This window comes from Apium graveolens, chromosome 5 (assembly GCF_009905375.1).
Source record: "Apium graveolens cultivar Ventura chromosome 5, ASM990537v1, whole genome shotgun sequence".
Classification (NCBI taxonomy): Eukaryota; Viridiplantae; Streptophyta; class Magnoliopsida; order Apiales; family Apiaceae; genus Apium; species Apium graveolens.
In genome coordinates, this window is record NC_133651.1 from 93,507,196 (window position 1) to 93,513,146 (window position 5,951).

Here is a 5,951-nt window from a genome sequence, read left to right on the forward strand (position 1 = left end):
GAATCTTGTTAAAGGGGGGGAGAATGTAACGACCGAGGAATTACGCTTGTATTATATTATAATAATGATAAATTATGTGTATTATTATGTGGTTAAATGTGTTAAGTCGTTAAACCCTAACTGATATGTGCTATGTGTTGGCTGTTTTGATCCAAACGTGTTTTGGATATTTATTGAGCATTTTATCATCAGTTATATATATATTATATCAAAACCTGTACAGCTCAAAACTATGTTTTAAAAGCCCGTATTTCAAACAAAATCATTGGCCCTATTTCGCCAAAAATGCCCTATCCCATATCGCTATTCTGAACCCCTAAACGTTTTACAAATTTACCTTTTTCGCGAAAAACGACTTTTCCGGACCCCTTCGGGTACCAAAAACCCCACAAAAATCACATTTTTATTTTTATATGATCATGAAATTATCATATATTATTTTTCTTTGCATTTTTGTAATATTCACAATTTTTGGGAATTTTTGACATTAATTTTGTATTTATTGGATATTTAAAAATTCATTATTAATACCCAAAAATTATAAAAATTGGGGCCAAATATTTTTATTAGATGTATAATTAGACCCTTAATTTTATTTAGGGGTATTATTTTCATTAGTATAAATACCTATTTTATTATTAATTATTCATTAATTAATTGTTAAAAATCAGAAAATAAAAAAATTAGAAAGTGGGGGTGAAGAACAACCAGGGAATTAAACTGCAGATTTGAGAGTGATTCTGTTACCGTTTTGATCATGTGAGTAACCAAAACAAAGCTCTTGATCTCTACTTTCTGTTCATACCATCAATTTCATGTTTTGATGCTTAGATTTTCAATTCATATTTTAGGGTTCATGAACTGAAATTGGGGGTTTTTGATTCTGGGGTTCTGGGTTGATTTTGATGCTTGGTATAGTTTCTTGTACTTGGTTACAATCGATTTATGTTATTTATTTGAACAAACGATTGTTCTAAGTGTTAGTTCTTAGTTTCAAGTTTATACAATTTTATTTTAGTTCGTTTTTGATTTTGTATGAATCTGAGATTGTTTTGATTATAGGGGTTTGATTGTAGAACTAATAAGCTTTATTTTGATATATTATTTGTAATTTTTCGTGTAAGAATCTGTGAGTTTAGTATTGGGCCGGAAAATTGTTTGATTTGGCCGGAGAAATTGTTCCCGGAGTTATTAGGCGATGTTGTTGGCATGGGTGTGTTTCTTGAGTGATTTTGAATGAAAACCTGCAAAGAATCGATTCAAATGGTTCGTGGTTGTGCCAAATCGAAGCCGCCGGAGTTCGTGACGGAGCTCGCCGGCCGATGCTCTGTTCTTGGCCGGAGAAGACAACCTGTGCAACGGAGACGAAAGAGGATAACGGGGTTGTGTTGCTGCAGTCACGTGGAGTCGAACGGGACAAGAACCTTGCAGAAACGATGGCCTGAAAGCTGGAAATTGCTCGTCGGAAAACTCGTCGGAACCGGTCACCATTGCCGGATTCTGGGCAGCCTGGCCGTGTTCTTGAAGACTCGGGTTCGACCCGGTTTCCAACCCGGTTTCGACCCGGGGTTTGATCCAATAAAACCAAAAATCAGTTCCAGAATTATGTTTCTGGAATTTTAATTATTTAGTTATATTTTATTAAAGTAAAAATCAGTTTTTAATAATTCTAAAAAGTAAATAAAAATTAGATTTAAATTCTGAAAAGTATTATTAATAATTTCTGAATTATTTTATTAATTTAGAAATTTGAAATTAGTTATCTATTTAATTATTTATTAGTTATCGAATTAGTTAATAATTAGGTAATTAATTAATAATTAGGTAAATAATTAATAAATAAGGATTAAAAATAATCGAATAATATAAATAATAATTCGTTAATTAGTTAAATATTCCGAGTAACTCGTACCTATTCGAGTCGTGATTCGTTAAGTTAGAATTATTAATAGAGCGATATTTAATCGAAGAATATCGTAATAATTATTCGTATCGAATAATTAAATATCGATAATTAATTAACGAATTGTATAAGTTATAATAATAATAACAGTTCGATAGTTATTCGAGAATCGCGAGTAGCTCGTATTTATACGAGTAGTTGCTCATTGAATTATGATTCGAATAATATTTATTTATTCGATAAGTATCGTATCAGTTATTTGTATCGATTAGTTATTTGTAAATAATCGATCCAATTGAGTAAGTGATAATAATTTGTAAATAATTTTAATAAATTATAATTAATTTTAATAATTAGGGATTAATTATTTTAAAATACAATAATTATTAATTAATTATGTAAAAATATAATTAAGGATTATTTAATTATAATTAATTATTTGTAATTAATTATTAATTAATTAAATCTTGTTTAATTCATAATAATTCAACCGTTAATCCGATTTGAGCGAAACGAAGACCCCTAGACTCAGAAAAATGAAACGAATCCAATAAAAATAATTGTGAGTTATAATTTCCTCCAAAAGAGTATGGTTTGGTGATAATTAATAGTTCGTAGGCCCTAATAGGGGTATAATTTAACCGAATAATCCCGAAAAATTATAATAAAATCAGATAAGGCTAGTTAATGCAGGTATGAGTCTAAAATCAATTCTAAAAATAATTATAAGTCTAAAAATTGATTATGTGCTTTATGTGCTATGTGCTTTATGTGATTATGTGAACCTATGTGCTATATCAATATATGTGTATATATGCGAATCAGATAGAAACGCATGGGTAGACTGATAAGGTTAGGTTACGTGATATCAATTCCAGATACACGTATATAGTAAGTTATCTAAACAACTATCTTTCCATGATTGGTTCAGTGTTAGCAAGGCAGAGTAAGCTAGGGACAGAAGGCGGTGAGTTGAATCAGGTTAAGTACGCGCGAGGCAAGTTTTTCCCCTATTCTAAATTCAGAATAGTGAATTATATTCCATTTTACATATCAATTACACTTTGATAATTCTTGTTCATATGCACTGATACATATCTATTGATTCTTGTTTCTATTTCATTTCGATTCTTGATTTCTCCCAATTTATTGAATCCTCTATTCATATTCCAATATTTTTACCCTTGTTACATATATTATGATATATCCTGATGTTGGGATACATCAAAAGCATTCCAATTGTTCCGGATGCTAAACTTCGGACTGGATGGTTACGATACAGGCTGGGTTTTACTCAGACCTTTAATTAATAGGCCATAGCTGCCTGAGTACTCCTTATGTTGGTTGGATCTATACAGTTGGGTATAGATTCGCACTGTATCCTGACTGATCAGCGGTTTATAGTGCATATGTTGGTTCTTGTTTCCAGTCTTGTTCATTTGGCACTCGCCAGTATTGGCAAATTATTAGTCTATACAGACTCAGATGGTTGATCAAACCAGCAGCTTATTGGTTCACTTATTTCTCTCTCTTTATACTATCTATATTGTTGCAGGCTTGTTGAGCAATTTTGGCTCATCCTCTTTTATTGTTATTCCTATTGTCTTACAGTTAAGGTAGAGAATGAAACCCATCAGAACCCGCGTAGTCAAGAAGCGAGTCAAGCAGCGGGACCCTCTTATACCAAGGGTGTTCATCCCTATTCCTGAAGAGAGCTTTGAGTTATCAGATCAGGTGTAACAGGATAAGTACTATTATGGTTTGAATTAAAGTTGTGTGGTGAGCATGTAGATAGAATAAAGTTTTATAATAAAGAGAGTTCTTGAGACAGATTGTTTTTATTTGGTTTGTAATAAAGTTAGTATGTGGTTCTTGTTTTCAAATCTTAACCTTAAAAGATCCTGAGTAGTAGTAGTTCGGGGTAACTATTTCAATTATATTCCGCTTGTGCGAGATTAGTGAGTAGTTATTATTAGTAATGCCCCAAATCTATACCCCGGATTTGGAGGGTGTTACAATAGTGAAGCAAGCATAGTATGTACCGATCTTTGCGGATTATTAATTACCAGTTAGTAATCCTACGACCAGGAACTATTTAAGTTTAGAGTTATCATCTTTTAGGTCTCATTATTATGATCTCATCACAATCCATAAAAAGCTTTACTCTAAACTGTAATATATCTTATTTAAACATTTAAATAGATATAGTGTAACACCCCCAAATCCGGGGTCGGGGATCCGGGTTGTCACGAGTTCCATTTCCCTTAATAACACCCAATCTTAATAATTAATCAACTACTCTGTACTGTGACCCCACAATAAACACACACACCACGAATCTTGACAACTTTTACAACTTAGATTCACAATTCATCATACTCGTCCGCCTTTGTTCTGGCTCTAAAGCTTTTACATTATCTCCATAACCTTGGGAAGTACTTTCCTGAAAACAATTGACTGAACTTAAATTAGTTTATTATAATCTCTTGCTCCGTGCCTTCCTTGGCCTTTCACCGGCGGGTGGTCTCTCACTTAGGAGGGTAAGTGACAAAAATAGTCTTTTGTGATTCGTCAATCATTTAGAATCTTAAATGATTCCTCTATTTCCTTTAGTCAGGCTCTTTCCTCGACTAGGTCAACCTGTTCCTTGGAACTCTGAGAGCTTAGAGACTTAAAGGTCCTGAAAGAATTTCCTACCGCATTGTTTCCTCAAGGTGGTGGTTGGGGATAATAGTCTAAGTTCTATCTAGACAGGTCCATAAATTGCCGTATAGGAGTACTGTCTCGGGTCTCCTTTCCTTACTCGACTTTCTGTTTCCTTAGTATGAAATGTTTCAACCTTCTCCCATAATCGGGGTTATCTTATATATTAAAAACCTTGTTTTCCACTCTATTATGTTATGGGTTCTTTCTTACTTGATGGCAACCTCCCTGACTATCACATTCAGGGTTTGCCCTAAATCTTATTCCTCAAACTATGACTCTCATCTAAGTTCTCATCCTTAAGCTCTTGAACTTTTGGAACCCAATTTCTGTAGGAACACCTCACTATCCCCTTATCATCTTTCTCGGTATGGATCTCTTCTCCAGTCATTGACTCTCTGCCTTCATTCATCACTTTTTCTGGCACAATATGTTCTTTTCCAAAAATTCGGTCTGTATTGCAATCTCAAATAGCTTTTCGGTACCGGCTCCGGTTACCTTCACTTCTATTTCCATTTTCTCAAAATCTCTTATAAACTCTCCCAAAGACATTATTATCTTGAGTCTCTCCTTTTTACTAAGGGCATCAGCCACCACATTGGCTTTCCCTAAATGATAAAAAATCTCCCAATCATAATTCTTAATTAGCTCTAACCACCTCATTTGGCGCATGTTGAGCTCTTTCTGCGTGAAAATGTACTAGAGCACTTATGGCTTGTGTAAATCTCGCACTTTTCTCCATACAAGTAGTGCCTCCAATCTTTAGGGCAAAACTATTGCCACGAGCCCAAGCTCATGGATGGGGATATCGAATTTTATATTCCCTTAATTGTCTTGACGCGTACGCGATTACCTTGTTGTGCTGTATAAGAAGCACCCTGATTCCTTATGCGAAGCGTCACTATACTTCATAAAATCTCATTTTCCATCCGGCAACGCCAACATAGGGAACGTCACCAACCTTTACTTCGGTTCTTAAAAGTTGTTCTCGCATTTCTCTGTCCATTTGAACTTCTCAGTCTTACGAGTAAGCCGCGTTAAAGGGGCTACTATCTTTACAAACTTGAACGAACCTCTGGTAGTGACCGGCCAATCCTACCTCTGGGAGTTGCCCTAACTATGGTCATCGATTCCTTAGTGGTCCTTTATTCATTCTTGTCAGGATCCTTCACGGGATCCTCCTCAGCAACAATCCCTTCTAGGACAACATCCTCAACCGCTACATCCTCAATATCAACATCATCCGGTCCTGCGTTAGGACGCTCTATCGGATCCAAAATCCGATCTCCAATTAGTAATAAAACATCATCGCGCTGTTACTCCTCAACCTCAGGGTTCGGAGTCC